This window comes from Aquila chrysaetos, chromosome 3 (assembly GCF_900496995.4).
Source record: "Aquila chrysaetos chrysaetos chromosome 3, bAquChr1.4, whole genome shotgun sequence".
Lineage (NCBI taxonomy): Eukaryota > Metazoa > Chordata > Aves > Accipitriformes > Accipitridae > Aquila > Aquila chrysaetos.
The window spans coordinates 3,817,563-3,837,347 of record NC_044006.1 but is presented as its reverse complement, the minus strand read 5'-3'; positions in this window follow the sequence as shown (position 1 = coordinate 3,837,347).

The following is a 19,785-nucleotide window of genomic DNA, read 5'->3' as shown; positions in this document are numbered from 1 at the left end:
CAAGCAGCTTCCACCCCGAACCGTGGGCTGGTGGAGCCGAAGGCAACGTGGACATGTCCTGAGCCTTTGAAGTGCAGCTCTTTCAGCATCCCCCCGGGAAAATGCTGGCACCGATTCCCCTGCCCAGGCTGGGCAGGGACAGCCTTCCCCCGCATCGCCGCAGACAGCAGCAGCAGCACGCGGGGGCTGTGAAAACAAGCGATGCATTGGCTCACCATCAGCGTGGCACCAATAAAAAGCAATAAAAAGTTGTTGCCTACATATCTGAGACACAGACAGCATGTCCTGCTCGGCCGAGAGCTGCCCGGTGAGCGCAGGGCCCTGCTGTGCTGGCGCGGCCACCTCTGAGCACGGATCTGTGCTCGGGAGGGACGCGTCCGTGTTGCTTAATAGGACACGTAAGCTGGGGAGGGTGGTTTCCTTGTGATGTTTCCAGGGCCAGTGGACAAGGAGAGACTCCCGTGGAAGGGGATTTGGAGCTTCGAGGCTGAGCTGCTCCTCCTCCTCGTCATCCTGTGCGAGGAAGGTAGCTCTGCCGCGCTGGGCATCCCCAGAGCTCAGTCCCCAGCCATCAGCTCAGACCCTCGGCCGGTGTAAAGTCACATCCATCCACCGGCAGCAATATCACCACGCCGATTTACACCCCAGCTGCTGAGCTGGCTCCTTAAGTAAGCCTAGCGTGGCGCTGAGCATCCTTGGCAGCGTTTCCCCGTAGCAATCGCATCGCCCATCTGCAGCTCTGCTGCCAAACGGTGGCTTTGAGCTTTGTTACCTGCGCACGGACAGGTCGGGCAGGTGGGGAGCAGCCGGGGCTCCCAGGAATGCGGCTGCACGCCCACGCTATGGAAATGGGCGGCAGGTAAACAAGCAGCCGCTCGGTGAGCAGTGGTCCTCGGCAGACCTGTAGGGACTGTTTGGTGGTTGCTCTGCATGCATGAAATTCCTGGCTCGTTCCTCTGCAAGAGGGACGTGGCACAGGGCGAAGGGGGGGTATTTTCCGCCCGAGGCTTCTCACGAGCCATCTGCAGTGGGCAGGGGGAAGCTCTTGGCTTCTTTATTCCCTTTCTCTTTCCTTTTGGACTTTTTGTTTTACTGAGGGATACGGCAATTAGAGATCGATTGCTCGATACGGTCCGGTACCTCAGGCTGATGTTTGCGGTGGTGGAATTAATGGCAACCACACGGAAGAGAGATCCTTGCTCAGACCAGCCTGGTGATATCGTGGGAGCGATGGGGTAGTAGGGAGGCACGGAGCTTGGGGAGATAACCTGCAGCAGCCAGACCTCCGCGCAGCAGCGATGGGACATGCGGTAATGAGCCATGGGGGCACCACCACCATCTCCTGCCTGCCTCCAACGGTTCAGCGACTGCTCTATCTGCAGCATCTCCCACAGGGGCATGGCGAAGGGAAACACTGAAAGGAGGGCTTAATGGTAGCGGCTGCTTTGTGGGGAGCGAGGAGACTCGAGGCAGGAGCGGCTGCCTGGCAGCGTTGTGCTGGTGCTCGAGAAGGCAGAATGGACATTTCTGGGAAGCAGAAAGTGATGCACTTTGAAATAATCTCCACCTTGTCTTGTAGGTGTCTATTGGAGATCATGCAGACTGCTCACAGCAAAGATTGCTCCGCTTCCAGGCTGAAAAGCCAGAAGATTGGAGCAGGACATCAGATTCTTTACAACTGGGAACTTAAATAAAAATTAAAAAAAATAATTCTAAGCCCTGTTTGTAGAAGAAAAAAGCCTTTACCGCGCAAGACAAGAAGGACCTTCAATAGGTTTCAACCTATTTGCTGGATGGAAGAGACGTGGCTGAAATAACAGAGGGAGCCCTGCGCTCCCAAGACAGGTAGCCCAGCTGCAGGTCTGGGAGGTCTGAGCTGGGCAGCTGCCTACTCTGTGGGAGCCATCTCCATCCTCTGCCACGACCCACCCGAGCCAGGGCCCAAACAGCAGTTATTCCCAAAGCTGGTTGTTCTTTGCCCAGAACTTTGAAGTCTATCTAAATAGGACCCAAGGGGAGCAAAAGACCTCTCTCCTGCTAACAGAGAAAGCAACCCTCATAGTTTTCCCACCACCTCTTTGTACCAGAGTGCTCGATAACACATTAGAGAAGAACAAGTTAATTCATCTGAGGGCATCAGCTCAATATATGGAACAGCAAAACTGTTTTGATGGTGAGAAAACCCATCCCCTGAGTTGATTCATACTGACCCCCACCCAAAATCAGCACAAGAGTTACGCTTTCAGGGAAAGTTGGTCACCACAAATAACATCTATTACGGATATAGGTTATCCTTCACTTCACAGGTTTCAACAGAATGGGAAAAATTCCTATTTCATGGAAGAAAGCACATATTTGTTCCCACTAAAGGGGCCACCACAGGGGACTAAAGACACCCGGGGGGGATCGTCCCCGTGGGCTGGGCTGCAGTACCTGAGCATGGAGCAGGGCAGAGCTGGAGATCACAAGCAGGTTCATCCAAGAGCCCAGGTCACCAGCTGAGTTCACGGTGACATGACCAGAACTGGAGACCAGCATCCTGCAGCATTGCTGGGACGGGGACTGACAGCCCCATGCTGGGCTGAAATGGGCTCCTGGGCCATGGATGTAGGTGGAAGGCCCAGGTGAAGCTGCTCAGGGCTGTTAAAGCCCATTAGTGCCCTCAAGGCCCCGACAAAAGCATCATTAGCAATCACTTATAGATGCGAGGAATCAGGCAAACAGGGAGCAAAACCCAATGCCTAATTTTAGGGTACATCCATGGTGCCAGCTGCAGCACGTGTCAGTGATGCTGGAGCCAACATCACCTGCGTGCACCTCCCCACCTGCTAACATAACTCCATGGGGCCCCATTGCCCTTCTGATGAGTATTTTGGGGCCAAATAAAATGAAATAGAAACCCAGGCTGACACAAGGAGCCAGAAGTGTCTGCCAGCTCCAGGGCAGGATGAGCAGCAGCAGCACCCGCTGCTGTTCTTGGTTGCATTGCCCCGATCTGCCCCATGGCACAGCACAAAGCTTTCCTGCCCAACCTTACTTCCATTTAGATACAAGGCAGGGTCACACTCTCTATCCTCCACCTGCCTTGCCAGCAGCTGTCTTTTTGCAAGAAGCGCGGTCCTTATCCCTGTTACAGTGCAAGTAAATAATAAATTTGGATTAGGCTGAAATCAGGACCTACCAGTGCAGCTTCAGCGGGGCAGGCAGTGCAATTAAGGACCAGAGCTCCAGATGTTTTTGGTGATCTCAGATTGGAGATCCAGCATAAAAAATGTCCACGTACATTTTTTTTAGGTAGGTTTCTTACTACCTTCTCTGTTTCACTCTTGTTAACCATCACCTCAGTGCAGATTTAAGAAATGTTTTTCCAGGCTTGCAATCCTCGTTGCCTTGTCAGCAGGGCTCTGGCATTTTTGCAGCCATGCTGAGCACAGTTTCTCTGAAGGAAGTGTTAGCTTCTATCATGTGAACAGGAAATTTTTGGAAATACATCCTCTCCCTCGTTTGAAGGCAAGTGACGTGGGCTCTGCATGCAGAAACCTTTCTGGGAAACAACTGCTCCATCAGCACGGGTTTCCTGAGAAGTAAAAAGTGAGTTGAACGCAGTTGTCCATGCCACGTACGAATCCATACTAACAGGGGAATAAAATCTTCCCATGGACTATGCAGGACTTTTCAACTTGGTCCAACAGCTGACCCCCACCCGTGGGTCCCTGCCCATAAGCCGAGCGTGCAGGTGAGGTGTGAAACATCGCCCTTGCTCGGGGCTTCAGTGGGATTTGTGTTGATGAGGACAAGCCTGAGGTTGATGTGTCCCTATTTCTGGCCCTGATTGACTGATGTCAGTACCGGACATTCAGTATAAGCCTGAGGTCGCTTCAGAGCCCAATCCCCTTGGGCTTTTCATAAAGCCCCATAAGAGCAAACCCACCGACCGATGCCCAGAGCTCCCCGCAGCAAGAACAAGCTGACGGGAGCAACACCACTGAGCTCATTTTGGCAGGACGCTGCAGAAAGAAAGGCAAAATTATAAAGGGGACCTATATAAACGCAACCTGGTGGGTGTTGCAATGAGATAACGAAATTTTCCCAGGTTAAAACCACCCCATCCCGAGCGCCCTGCCATCCCCTCAGCAGTAAATATATATATATTTTATATATATATATAGCAGGCAGCAGCCACCAGAGGCTGCTCGCCGGCTTTGGAAATGCCGCCGCTGCCTGCAGCTGCCTGCAGCTGCCTGCACAGGACACGGCTCCGGACCTTGCCTGGGGCAGGATCCGTGTGCCTGGGGGGGGTCCCGGCGGAGTGGGCAGTGCTGGGTGCTGGACCCAAGGGATGGATGCATCATCTGGAAGAGCAGGGCCGGGAGGTTGCCTGTTGCTTTTCCTGCCTTGCAAAGGTGGAAAGGCCCTATAAAAGTGGGATAAGGAGAAGCCAAGCTAAACCAGTTGTTTGCTGGTGCTATAAGTGTTTAAATAACAGTAAATAACAAAAGCACCCTGCCTTCGTGCGCTGTGGTTGCACCGTTTCACCCTGGATTTGCACGGGGTGGCACTGGGTGATGTAGGGTGCAGGCAAGAGGGAGCTGCTTTAACCCTGGAGGACGTCCATAAATCTCCTTGGAAATCTGTTTGGAAAAACCTTGCTTTAAGGCGTTACCTACCTTAAACTTCCATTACTAAAAGATATAAAAACAGATCAGGTGGGAGAAGGGCGGCCAATGCAAGCGTACTGATGGCACAGACAGAGTAAATTCAGTTTTTACATGGGTTTTCCTCCTGCCATCTGCTCCTGGAGAGTGTAACTCAGCTTCTCTGAGTCATCTCACTGATGTCAAAGCCAGGAGCTACCTGCTTGCAAGCCTCCTGTCATAATTAGCAAAAACTGGAGCAAAACACATCTCAAGGCAGAGGATGAACTTTGGGAAACCTCTAAATATTTAGACCCACAGCAAAGGGTATCACTTCCCAGACCAAAGAGCTTCACGCTGACACAGCAGCACTGCGGGCAGAGAAAGGCTATTTCTGGAAAGGATGTTTGGTGTAAGAATATCAGTGCTTTTTGGGTGGGTCTTTCCTGAATCAAAGGACCCACCTGCATGGGATGCTGCCATGGAGACTCCAAGTAAATGGTGATAGCAGATAAATGTGTGATGCTTACGCAGCCCAGCTCTCCAGCAGATCTCCCGGCACTTTGCTCTGAAGTGGGTAAATATCGTTATCCCCCCTTGCAGATGCAGAAGCTGCCGATTTGAGAGATCAGAGCGACTTGTTCGAGGTAGTGGAGCTCACTCGTGGCCCTGGAAGCTGTACCTGATGCCTCTGGGGAGGACGGCTGTGGTGCTGCGGGGTCCTTCGTGCAGCAGAGACGGATCCAGCCCACAGCCGCTGTTACTCCAGCGACACCGGTGCTGGCAAACATGCTATGCAAAACCAGCAGCACAACTTTGAGTCACTCAGAAATTGAGGAGCCGGCCAATTTTTATCCTTTTTACCTCTCAAAATGGCAATATATTGTCCAGACTCCTGCAGAAAGTGGGGAAATTTCCTGCAAAAAAATTCTCTTTTCCTTCTCTTTTGACCAGCGCTGCCAGCTCCAGCCGTGGACGCACACTGCTGAGCTGTGCCCACACCCCAGATCTCCTCCCAGGTGCTGCTTTGCCCTTTAGCTGTAATTTTTCTCTCTGTTGGAAGGAGAAGCAGATGAGTCCTTTCCACTCCAACTCAGTTTCCCTTCACCTTCTTGAACCTGCACCATCTGGGTTGCAAACACCCTGGGCGAGCGGCTCTTGCCTTCCAAGGTGCTGCAAACGTGCAGGAGAGTACAAAGACATCAGCAAACTGGGTGACAGCTGTTCCTAATGAAGTGCAAAAGGATGATGGAAACGTTGCTGTCGATGTCAGACTTTGGCACAACTTGTCTAGTCAGGAAACACATTGTAAGTTTTCATGGTCCCACCTAAATTCACCTGTTCCTATCACTGTTGCTCAGATTTTCCCAATAGCCCAATATATGAATATTTTATACCCTAAAAAAATAGTCTGGCTCCGTGGATGGTATGGTTTGCAGAGCGCATGGTGCCTGGCTCCATGCTGAGGACAGGGTAGGCTGTGCCAGAAGTTATCCCCCTCTCTCCCGGTGAATCAGCCTGTTGAAATGAGCATTTCTTAAACTTTACAAAAATGCCCTCTTTTTGATTCATCCATCTTGATGTGACCCCTCGGCTGGCAGCGGCTCGGCCCAGGATGGGGAAATGAGAATGGGCTGCGTGTGCTGGGGTTCATCTCCCCTCCACCTCTGCCTTTCCCTCTTTCTGCAAGAAGATTAATGCAATTAGGCTTTCTTTAACCATTTTCTCACTCACATGAAAACATGTAGGCAGTGTTCATGGGTGGCTCCCACCTCCAGGGGATGGAGGATGGCTGGGCAGCCCCTCTTCCAGCCTGTGCTTCCATCCAAGCTGGACCAGGATGCTGATCTTGCCCCAGATTCATCTTTTTTTCCATAGGGAGGGGGGATCCAGGTCCGTTTTCAGCTGGCTCCCGCTTGGCTGAACCAGGGAGGACCCCGCTGTCCTCTGACACGTCTTGGCTCTCTTTTAAGTGACCACGACCCATAGTTTGAGAAACTTTGCACTTAACAGTCCTTCCTATCTCTTACTCCTCCATCTCTGCTCTGTCTCCTACAATATCCATTTTCCCTTGCCCCTCCCTCCTTCCCTGGCCAAAAGGAAATAAAAAATTAAGTGTGAATTTCAGAGCCAAAGATGCTTTTTGGTTTTTTTAAGCAGACACTGAGAGGTGAAGGAAAAACCCCTTCCCGTAAATTATAGTCCCATGAAAATCGCTCCAATTGGACAGAGAGTTTGGCAAATTACAGAAGATGCAAATGTCAATCAAAGAAACTCTGGCAGTAAATATTTTTCACAACTGCTTCGTTAGCAAAGCTTTTCATTGGAAAGGCTCCTGCTCTCGAGAGCTGGGGAAGGATGACAGCTTTTTATTTTTTGGTAGGCTTTAAATGGTTTACCCATAACACACAACTACGTCATTTATCCCTCTGTAATTAATTAATCAATAATATCTCAGTCTTAAAGACAAGAAAACTTATTTTGAACTTCATTTCTGGCGCAGATCCTTGGAAAGAAAGATGCTTCACTGCTCTCCTCTTCTTGGCTCTCCTTGATGTATTATCTCCAATGGGGCAGCACCTGAATATCCAACGTACAAACCCTAGAAATGCCAAAGTTGGGTTTTTTTCTCACTGTGTTTCCATCTCCTCTTCCCCATGATGGAAAACCAGCAGCAAAGTGGTCATACCACAATAAAAGGCAGGAAGACATGATTTGCCTGAGACCATCTAAAGTGGAAAGAGTGAATGTCAAACCATCTGTGGAGCATCCAGTGCCACTAACCCATCACTGGTTTCTCACCAGTCTTCTGTGATTTTCTTTAGAAAAAAACATAGAAAACCTAATTCTTTTGTTTGCAGTGGTGGATAATCAACTCTTAGGCAAGAAGAAGTAGCTCTCTGCCAAGATAGGCTGCAAAACCCCCTAGACGAGGTTTCCCATAGCCTCCAAACCCAGAAAGTGGATAAAAGGACTGAAATGAGCACTGCATTTATGTGGACAAATTGCTAAGCTGGTGCTACTGACATTATGTTCTCCTTCTGGGGCCAAAACCTTTGGAAATGTGAGACTTGCCCTAGGGCCTCATTGCTGATCAGCCGCTTGCGTGGTGTAACACTCGCAGAGTGGTGTACGCAGTTGTGCAATGCCACAGCTCGAGCTGTGCGAGCCCGTGATTTATGTCCCTTCCTCCTGAGCACAAATAAAAGACAACGTCATCAGATGTATTTGCAAGGACCTCTGCGAAATTTCCTTCTCCAAGCGTGAAAGCTCCTTTGGGGAGCGTGGTTTATTTGGGCCAACTTCTCCCTCGACCCACGCCAAGAGCTGTGTCCAAATCATGACTTTCCAGCCGTGATCTTTGTAAGGTCCCCTCGCCTGGCTTGCTCCCTTGCCTTGGCGTGGGAAGATGTTGAGCAAGCGTGCTCGGCACACGAGGGTGGCCAGGGGGACAGCTCCTGCAAACCCTCCTTCTCCCCTACCTCTGCCTGCCCTGCCTGGAGGGGTCCAAGCACACCCACCCCAGCAAAACTGCTGCAGCCACACACCGCCAGGTCCACCCCCCGCAGGAGCCCGGTTCTCGTGCGACTCCTTTTGGGAAGTATTTTTAGCAAGTTCCTCTCCGTTGCCTGGTAAAAGCGACACCCACTCTGTGCTCTTTGCAGAAATGAACGTGCAAATAAAACCTGAAGGTGAAGGGCTTCGCCGCCTGCCTCCACGCCTGGCCTGGCTGCTCCCAGCCCCGTGATTTATGCTTTGATTTGCGAATGCCTCTTCCTGCCAGGTGATCACATGGGCCCTCGCCTGCACATTATTTTCGCATTTGCTTTTGCTTCCCTTCCCTCCCTGCCTCCCCCCGCCCCAGCCTCGAAATGGTTTTCATTTTTATTAAAGCAATTTATTCTTGCGGTTGCCAAAGGCTTATCAGGTTCGGCATACGTTCAGACAAGTCGTGCCTGGTGATTTTGGAGGCGGGGGGTATGTTTGGGGGGGAAGAAAATGAATGAAAGCAACTCCAAAAGGGTGGCTGAGAGGGGCTGGAGCGAGCGTGGCTGGGCTCCAGTGCCAAAATTTCGGCTCCAGGCGAGGGTGGAGGTCAGGAGCAAGACAGCCTGTGCAGAGCTGAGGAGGACCAGAAAAGGGGCAAAGGGGACGGGGAGAGATATTTACACCCCCTTGAGCTATTTGGAATACGGCTGCTGCCAATCCAGAGCTGTTGGTATTTAAAATGGCATGTAGAGAGGTGTCTCTCCTCCCTCGAAGGTATGTTAATGAGTACCCCATTAAGAAACTCCTTGGAAACTTCAAGGGAAGACAAATCCTCTTGGTCGATGAATTAATTTTCTCCCTTTGCTTGACCTGTCAGCCTGTGCTGCCAGCAACATTCCCATTAGCTTTGGTGGAGTTTGCCAACATTTGCTGAGATCCAAGACCCATAGAAATCCACTGGAGCCTTTCCATGGATCTCAAGGAGCTTTGGGTCAAGTCTTCTGCCTGCGGGATGAGGCTCGGGGTATGCGTGTTGGCTGCCTGCTCGGAGCCTGCCGGTGAGTGATGAGCTGTTGAACAATGTCTTCATCTCTGGGCAGAGCTGGGAGGAGGGATGGGGATGCTAACTGGAACCAGCCTGGAGTGAAGTAATTTGTTTCACCACGCTGCTTCTCCTGAAGGCTCCCAGGGAGGGAAGCGGAGCTCGCAGGCGGCGAGGTCTGCAAAAGCCCAGGGCTCTTGTTTCGTTGTGTTAAAGCTTCACAGCCCTGGAAGAGCTGCTCAGTCCCCGAGGATGTTACCCACCTCCAAAGATCAACCCACCACATCAATCCCACCACGGCAGACCTCCCACTGCTGCTTTCCTGCAGGCACCGTGGCTCTGCTGGGAAAGGGCTGTGGCAAATGCCGGCGGCACGGGGCGAAGCACGATCCCTGCGGAGGCTGCCCTCTCCCTGGCCAAAGAGAGTGAAATATCTCCAAACCAACAGTTTTCGAGCGCTCCTTGCGAGGCAGTTAAACACCGGTTTTATCAGCGTATGAGAGCCTGCAAAGATAACACTTCAAAGAAAACACGCTCTAAATACACCTTTAAAAGCCTTAAAATGTAATTCCATAAATGTTTGTGTTTCTTGGGCAAGAGATAAAGCCAAGTGGTATTACTGAATTGTAGTGGGGCCGAATACCTGCAAACTTCACTCGTGTCCCTATCAGATGAATGGTTCACTTATTAATCTATATCTGGATAGAGTAGAGCCCTTTCCTTTCTCAATAGTCTTTTTCCCCCATCTCTGTGTGCCGGCTGCTTTGCTGCTTTGGCAGGACCCGGGTGCGGGTGCAAATCCCAGCAAGAGCGCAGTGGCTGCTCGGGCTCCGGTTCGATGCAGAGACCCCATCCCTGCAGCTTCGCCCCACTCCTGAAGATTAACAGAAAAGCAAGGTTGTAGAGAAATAGTTAAAGCCAATTCTCGCTTCATTGGTGATGCTGGTCCCCCTGGTTCAGAAGTGGTTGATCCCTTTTTCCTCTGCTGTTGGTGGACCAGGACCGTGAGGTCTCCCTGTCCCAAAGGATGGACTGCAGGGGCCATATTTCAGCATTATAAAAATGCTAGGAGAGATTTGTGGCGTCCGAGGACTGCAGAGCTGTGGGGTACAAATATCCCATTTCAGTTTTGTCTTTTGTGAGTATGAAAGAAATAAAGAAAATCAAAAAGGCAGGACTGAAGCAGTCTGTGCAAAATCCTGAATTTAAATCCTTCACAGCGCTGCGGTCAAATGAAAACGACTCACACTAACACATGTCCAGAGAGACTTTGCCCTGCCTGGGGCAGGAGTGAAGGAAATCCCTGAAATCTCCACTTTTCTATGAGAGCGCTCTGCTCTGCTGTTGCTCCAAGCAGCCGGGGGGAGACTGATGCAGTTTTCCAATTAATTTCCCTGCAGCTTGTTTAGTCCCTGCGATGCTTATCAGGGAAGATGGCATGCTGTTTAACAGGCCAGCACGGCACGTCATAACAAAACATCACACCGACACCTTTGGAAATATTGAGCTTTGTGAGCATCAACCCCAAAAAGCTATTTTAGGAAGCAAATCTGCCCATGCTGGCACACGTGCAGCCCTCCAGCCATCTGGGCTGGCAGCAGGATTTGGCCATTAGTGGAAGATTTTGTGCCTATTCACCCAATCCGTCCTTGACTTACACTCAGCAGCTTTCCTGAAGCTCAGTATGGGGGGATCTGGCCGGGGGTCCCAACACCCATCACCAGCGAGCGGTGGCACATATGAGCCAGGCAAAGGGACTTGTCTCGGAGGGTCTGCACAGCCTCTGAGGTTTTTTTTCTACGTGAAGATGAGCCCAGAGGTTTTCTGGCAGAGCTTGCCACCCCCACCCACGGGCAGGTCCCACTGGCAGCACTAATGGTCCGGGAGTGGAAATCGATGGCAGTGCAAAGGCAGCACAAATTGATCCAAACTCTTGTCTGATGGACAAAAAATTCCCGGCGTATTGTTCAGTGCACTTAGTCCTAAATAATTAACATTATTCTTAAGGTGCTTTCTTCTTCAACCCCCCACATGCACCTTTCTCTGTATTTAACCAGTGCAGACCACTTTGCAATCTCTAGCACTTCCTTTCTCCCAAACCAAACCACTCTGGATTTCTTTGGATGCCAGAAAGCAAGAGTTTGAATATCTGGTTTAGATCCAGAAACACTTCCCTCTCTCTAAGCCGAAAAAAAGGCATTTGGAATTTTTTTGTACCACATAGTGCAGAAAGATGCTTAGAGAAAGGGGGGACAAGGGGGGGTCCAGGGTGTGCCACATTGCCAGGACCTTGTCCTATTGGAGCCATCACTGGCACACAACAACCTCAGCAAAGACCACAGGGAACCAGTTTTCCCCCATAAAGCCTGCGCAGTCTATAGGGAACCTAGATGATTATATGGTTTGCAGGGAAGGCGACTCTACCCTGCAGAAAGTGGCTCTGAAAGCCCCGTGGCCGAGGGACGGCAGCTGGGAGCCGCCCGCCCGGTGGGCTGGGAGATCGAAATCAGGAGTCAACAAAGATGAAGAATGGCAGAGGGAGAAATCCTGTGTTTTCTCTCAAGGAGATGTTTTCTCTCCTTTATCTAGCGCACAAGCTATCTAGGCTGTGTGTACGTTTAGCTGTCAGTGCCTGGGATGCTTAACATATTCCCTTCTGCTCAGCATCCGAGGGCAAACCCAGAAAAGGCAATGGCTGCAGCAGCACCATCAGCAGCTTAAGAGCTTTAGAGAGTCAGGGTGGTAAGCACCTATCCTTCTCCAAAAGTCCCTTTTGAAGTCCAATTCTGCGCTTGCCCAACGGCTCCTCTGGCTCCTGGTGCTCAGGATGAGTGTCCAGAGTGTGGGGCTGACAGATCAGTGCCCTGGCTTGGTAAACTCAAGTCACTAATGGTAAATAAAGGCTTAATCATTTGTGTAATCTTTCCTAATTACCAAAGAAAAGCAGCTAGTCTGAGCCCACCCAGAGGCTCTGGTGTCAAACACTTCTCCCCGTGGTGATTGATGCTGGGTCCCCAAAATTCAAACTGATAGGAATATGTTGAGTGGATGCTGATGGGCAGGAGAAGGCACCCTGGAGGGTACACATCAATCCTGGGCTTTATTTTCAGCCCAGAGCTCCTTGGCCCATGGCTGTGAGTGGTTTCTACCAGGGCGGTCAATCATGCTTGCTGGGACTGTCTACTCATTAGAAGAAAACATGTTAAAATACCACCCCTATGGTTTTTGCACTTAAAACAAGACTGTCTGTGGCTGTGGGTGACTTGCTTTTGGGTGCAGCTTTGGGGGAAGGGGTTAGGGGCATCCCTAAGGCATGCTCACCTTTTCCCTAAGTCTGGCAGCACCCATGGGATGCTCCAGCTGGATGGAGATCCCACTAGAGCAGGGAAACAAGGGTTCCCCCATGGGTTACGTGACCACGTCAACAGCTGCTCTTACAATGTAATATCAAGAATGCAAAGGACCACCACAAAGGGTTAACTAATTAGGAATTAATGACCCCTTTTGACTGGGTTACAGAGCAGAGAGATGCCTAAGATGTACTCAAGGTATCTGGAAGGGCTAGACGTGGCTCTGCTTCTGGAAAACTCCTTCTAACACCACCCCAGCCTCCGCTGCCGACCAGCCAAAGCGCTGGCAAATGTCCCCTGCCCGCACCAACCGGCAGGGCTTCGCTCCTCTCGTGCTGCTGGTGGCTCTTCCGTGTGTTTTGGCATTCAGGGCTCCCATCCCTTCTCTTACCACTATATTTGATTCAGACCATTGAACCGGGGTGTCTGCGGTACGATGGGTGGAAACCACTAAACCGGAGAGTAAATGACCATGGCTTTCCTGAAACCCATGCTGATGAGGAAAACACAATCCCTCCTGTTTTCAGAAGCAAACGGGCTGTTCTCGGAGGCAGACCCGAAGGGGAAAGCCAGCAGGGCTGGTCACAGACTGTCTGGAGCCATATTTACACTTTTCAGACTTCAAATGTAACGTGGCTTGTACAGGACTTGCTCCACCTCATCCCAAATGCAATGAGAAGAAAATGTTCTCTAAAATGCCAGTCCTAAGAGGTGATGGTCCTCTTCCTTCTGGCCAGGATACCCAGTTTTATTGCAAAGAAGCAACTTTTTCTTTCATTTTACCTGGCCGTTATATGCTTTTCTTCCTACGAGAGTTAAGTGCTATCCACCGGTGCTGCCCAGGTTTTCAGGTCTCTATGTCCCTTCAGTCCTCAGTGGAAACGAGGGAGATATTTCTTTAGTTGTGTGACATCTTTGCAGCATGAATTGCTTCATGTTTTACAACGCTTACTTGCAGTCTGCTGTGCATGCATGCTAGCACTGATAATTTTTTGGCTAACGGTGGTATTAAATCATCAAATAAAAACTAATGAAGGAGAGAGCCAGAAGATGTGATGATGATGAGGGGGAGGAATTCATAGTAGCAGAGGGGGCCAGCCATCATCTAGGCAGGGCTGCTGGATTTATGCATGTGTTAATTAACATTTTGATTCATTAAGCATGGCTCATTGTAGGGATTCGTTGATGAGAAGGCGATTTCAGAGCTGGTGCCAAGCAGAAGGAAGTTTCTCCAGGTCCCATCCTGCCCTCGTTGTGCTGGTGTGGGATAGAAGTGGCTCTTAATCTTAAATGCAGATAAAAAGAGAGTGTAAACGGGGCATGTTTGAGGGGGCAAAGCAAGAGCAGAAGCACTTGCCCTGGCAGCCCATCGACTGGCCAGAGCGAATGCACGAACAAGGCTCCCTGCCCACGTCAAGTCTTCTGGGGCATTGCAACGGTTAAGAGAGCTTGCCGAAATCCGGCATCTGGATCCCCCAGCCTTCATTTAGATATATAGAAAACACTGTACATCTTCTCCTGGACGGCATTACACAGCATAAAGAGGCTACTGTTATAGAGATAGGGACGGCCACATTACTCATGTGCAGCCAAGTGCTGAATCATCTGGGTCACCTTATGAGATGTCATCTATACTTGTCATATATATTTCACAGAAGGAATATTTCCAGGATGTTTTAGAGAGCATTAATATCATTTATATGTATTGCTTCTTTTATCCCTTTGCATAAAAAGACAGGTGTATTTTTTTGCCGTGAATCCGGCCACCCGGGACTTGTAAAGAGAGACGAGTTATGGCTCAAACATTTCAGAAATCCTAAAATGCACCTGCAATAGTTTCCTCATCCATCACCACACTGTTATTTTAAGCTTCAATATCCTGGGACTTCCCAAGCCTCCAAGTGAGCATTGCATGTCCTCTCTCCATGCCCTCCTAGAAATTAATAACTACTATTAAGAAGGTGGACCAGCTTCTCCATGGGTGGAAATCAGCACACCACCAGTCCAAGCCACCAAGCCTTGCTATCGTACACCAGCAGAAGACCTGGCCCTAAGCTCTAGCCTAGGAAATACTGATCCAAGAACCAGAGGGACATGACTGATTTTTCTTAAGGAACTTCAGTATCTTCTCCTCTAGCTCTTAGAGTAGGAATTACAGGGACTCATAAACACGGAAAATAACCTGACTAATTCTATCTGAACATCAAGAAATGAGAGGGTCAAGATCAGAGATTGGTACTTATTGTGTCCAGTCTGTTTTGCCTAGTGCCTATTGCCCAGCTTTTTTACTGATACTGTTTTTTCTTCAGAAAAAACCCAGCCAAGTTGCTCTGCTGTCTCACTGTACTTTTAAGAAGTGCCTTTGGCCTCATGAGAATGCATCAAAATTTTGATGCTTAGCAGAAAATAAAAATATTTGCACTCAGTTCATTTATAGAGCTGCACATAAAATGTTCCCCCTCAGGGCATATCCAAGGAAAAGACTAGAAATAAAATATAAATTCTAAACAGCAGTAAAATGTTTATCGCTTTGGGGGTTATGAGTGTTCAGCTTTTATTACTACGAAAATCAATTTACTGAACTTGGGTTTACTGCAAAATCACAAAAGTGAAAACCTGAATTAATTCGGCATCCGTGGCTTTGCTGCTTCTCCCTTCCCATGCCCGGGAGAGACGTGTCCCGCAACGGCCCACTCTGCCTCGTCCCCACCACGGCTCTTCTCTCGATGAGAGCCAAGCCGCCCTCCCCGGCTGAGACCCTACCTGGGGTCCGTCTTGCTGGACCTCTCTGAGGAGACCAAGAGTCCAACCTGAAAAAACAAACTCTGAAAAAAAGAGGAAATGGCCCGTTTCCTCCGGCAGGACTTTCGGTTGTGTTTATTGACCCCGTCATGAGCCATGGTTTGGGATGGAGCCTGAGCGTGAAAACCCTCATGCGAACTTCATCATAGTGGAACTGAATTATTTTCTGGAAAGTGCAAATCTGCACGTTCAAAATAATATTAAGATATTGTAATAGTGATTTGAATGGTCAAAAAAATAAAAAAAATGGAAAAGCAGGCGCATAGAAGTCACTTCACTGTGGCTGGGTATCATTCGGTGCAACCCAACCCACCAATGAATCCACCCCTCTACCTTCATTTCTGGAGTTTTTAAGGCTAAAATCAACACATATTTTAACAGGGCTAGTGGAAAGCGGCGCAAAGAGTTTGGCCAAAGAGCTTCAGGCTTGCTGTCCCTTAGCAGGGGCCCAGAATAGACCCACAACCAGGCTGCCACGATGGCAAAACTTTGCAAATCCTTCACAGTCCAGCACATTCACCCTCCCAGAGTCCCAGTTCTCAGTAAACGCAAATATTTCATATAAAAAGAATTTCAGCCCTGCTGATAATTTGTGGAAATATTGTAGCAGAAAACCGATCTTTTTTTAAAAAAAAAAAAAAAAAAGAAAAAGAAAGAAAAATATTGAAAGAGGGTTAAGTCAGCTCTACAAATAGTCAAAGCAAATGTTTCAGGAGCAATGAGGAGGATGAAAGCCACCGAACCGAGGGAGTCAGCAAATAGCTGGGGATAACAGCGAATTCCAGGAAGCAGAGGCGCAGCTCGGGAGAACGTGTTTGGGGTGGGAGGGTGAAACTCCTACCCAATATTAATAGGTTTGGCCCTGTCTCCGTGCTGAAACATGGTCAGAAGCACATGAAAACAAGGTGTGTAGGAAGAAGGGGCTGCAAAGCCTGGGGTGCCGGCCAGACTGGGGACCGGGATGCCATCGCTACGACCCGTCATAAGGGGGGGTCGGGGCCAACACCGCTGCCCACCCCAGGGTTTGCACGGGCGAGTTTCTCTTTGGGTACAGGAGACCTGGGAGGTGGCACACACACATTTCCTCTTTTGCCCCCCAAAAGAGAGTGTAGTGCCCAGATTTTTGGGATGCCGGGGGACGTCTGTCCGAGGTGGCCAGTCGTCAGCCCCAAGCGCGGTCCCTGGCTCCTCATTTTGGGGGGGGGGCCTTGTAGAAATGAGGTGCTTCTGGAGCGAGACTTAGCATCTTCACGCAGAAAGCCAGCGGTGCTTGCCAGGACCGCAGATTGATGGGGGACCTGTGGATAGGGCAATGTAAACAGTCATGGTTCTGTGCCCTGCCGCCTTGCTGCCAGCTGGCCCGAGGGCTGTCGGGCATCCCCAAAATAACAGCAAGGGCCAGGGACCACTGGGCCCATCTCCTCGGGAGCACATGGGCTGGAAGATGTGGGCACAGGGGAGGTTTGGACATGCAGTGCTGGCGCTGACGGTGGGCTAATTTTTTGAAGCCCCATTTTGCCCCTGCGGCGACACTCCCATCCCGTAGCTAGCAGCATCTCTCAGCCTTTTAGGGCCACGCAGCACAAACAGCCTCTGCATTGCACTTTTTAAAACTTTTAGCACAGTTTGCTTCCATCCTTGCTAAGGGCACGATACCCACAAGACAGCCTGGATGGCTGTGAAGGGGATGCTGTCCCCTGGCACGCTCTGGCAGCGTGAACGTGACCCACTCCAGATGCAGATGGGAATTCTGCCCTTTCCCTTATGCCTCGACACCCTTCCAGCAGTCCCACCCCAGCTGAATTTTTCAGCTCTTGCACCAAAGCAGCCCCTCGAGCTTTATCTATCTGTCTTGCAAAAGATGGAAAGTGCTTTACAATTTTTCCAGGGGTCATCTGATAACCCTGTCAGGCTTAATTGTGCCATAATCAAATCCCCCCCGGCGCAGGGCGGGATGAATCAATCGCGAGCAAACACCGCTGACAGACCCCACCGACATGAAAGGTGTGAGCTCACAAATAATTTCTTAAAAATATGTGTGATGGAGAGGATTCGTTTTCATTTCCTTAAAAAAAAAAAAAAAAAGTTTTTTTGGCTCGCAAGGGAGTAAACAAGAAATGGGAGGAGAGGCATTAAACTGCAATGAATCACAGAGGAAGGGCGGCTGGGGATGCAGGAGGACAGGCTGCGCTGTCTCCACCGTGGGCGCTTGGCCCTGGGCATCGTGTCATGCTCGGGAACCCGGGAACCCAGAAATCCTTTGCCCCTCGTAGGGTGGCTGGATGCGGCACCCGCCTGGGATGCACGGCCACGCTGCGGGCTGGGGCAACACCTTCTCCCGGAGGCACGGTAATGGGGACATTGGATTTTTTCAGCTGTCCCCCCCCACAAGCTAATAGCTCCAGGTTTTGGGCCATGGTGTCCTGCCCGCTCTGCCCAGAATAAAGCTCTGCCTGTACTTTTCAGGACAGTTAGTTGCCTGTCTTTAATTCACAAAGTAGTTACTTCTTGGCATGGAGTTCAGCACAAACCCACTCAGCTGATTCCTGTTTTTCCAAGAAGAGGAGCTCTCCCTGTCACCTCCAACATGCCAGATGATGGATCAGTGATGGAAACCTGCAACTACACCCCAACACCCTTCCCTTGGGTGCCCAGAACCGCATGTCCCAACACAGAGGCACAAACCACCCATAAAGCCATCGCAAATCCGTCACCAAGGCACGATTCCCCCTGCGGATCCGCTGCCTGGCAGCCACGCAAGGCTGCGGCAACCGTGAGGCACCTCCGAGCATCATTGGGTGACTTTCCAGGGATCGCATCCTGCTCCAAAGACTTTGCTGTGATGCTGTCTGTGTGAGCAGGACCAAAAAGACTTGACTGAAAGTTAGTTCTTAGAGCAGTGTTGGTCTTGCCTAGGAAAATCCAAAGCCCCTTGAATTTTCCTCTGCACTGCATTTATTTTCCAACAAAGCAGACTCCCCTCACAAAAAAAAAAAATCCTGGTGAAATGACACACACGAGCAGGATTTAAGTCATAAAGGTGCTGAGTTTTGCATCACTTGAACAACCTTTGGTTGGTGTCGCTAGGAAGAGAAAAAGCACGTGTGAACAATAACCTGAATTTTCCCCCAGGCTCAGGCTGTTTTCCCTGGAGAGGTTCAGGACCCCTCCGATGAGCATTTGCCTCTCTACAAAACCGAACCCTGACACTCCTGTGTGACAGCTCTCCACCTCTTTGCAAATGGCCAACACAGTCCGAGAGGCGATGCTGGTCTCGATTCAGCATCGTTTGGACGATTCTCCTGGGGATGCTGATGCAGGTTCCCTGGGCAGGACCTGTGGCTCCAGCACCAGCGCTGCCGCTGTGATGGGAAGCATGTAGACGTGCTCCTTTTGGCTCTGCAGTGCTCAGAGCACATATATTCCAGGTCCTACACAAATAAGCCCTCTGCCGTAGGCTGACGGAAGAAGGGGGACAGCCTTCCTTGCTGCTACCACCACGCCAACCCACCGCAGTGTGAGCAATGTCCCGATTTCCAAACTCCTTTGACCATTAACATGTGAGTATTTATCAGCAAAGATTTCACGGTAAATACCCCTATTAACCCAGCTTTCCAAGCCAACAAGGATTCCACAATAAATATGCCTATTCATCAACCTTTCCAGCTACTGATTTCCAAAAAAGAAAATTACAGATTATATGTAATTATTCAATAGACTTCCCCAGCATGAACTGAAGCCACTAGCCACCCGCTATTCCCTCAAGCCATGACGATAACCACACTACCACCAACCTGACTCTATTTTTTCCCCATACAACTATTGCAGAAGTGCCATGGGACCGACCTCATTTCCTACAAGCTGGGGAGAGCCCCGCAGAAGCAGCTCACATTAAATATGGGAAATGACTGCCACCTCCAGCCCTCCGCCTGCTACTGGAGCCAGCAGCTCCCAGCCCTCCTTGGGTGATTCAGGGAACCTGGAAACTTGTTTTACCGCTTGCTTGTACCAAAGATATAAACAGTGGGGCTCGGAGAGCAGAAACACGAGATGGCAATTAGCCCAGAGCTATTAGCTGTGCCTGAATATCATATACTCCAAGCTTCCTTGATCCACTGGAATTTATATGACCGTTAATGGAGACTGTAAATTGCTGTCAGTGGGGATAACTCGATCCATGTTTTTTTGGAGAGGTGGAGGGACGGGGGGAGTGGGGAGGAAGAGGGGAAGGTGCCCTGAGATGGACATGAGGAGCTGTGCAACAGCTTTAAGGCACTGCTGTCTACTGGCATATAACAGATAATAAAAATATGGTTTAATTTAGAATGTAAGGATATGGTGTCAAAATAAAATGTCTCAAGGACAAGCAGGGAACATAAAAAAGTCATAGCCCATGCTGTGAGCATCAGCTGCACATCATAAAGATACATTAATGGTATATTTCTTTAAAAGAAATTTTCATACTTGG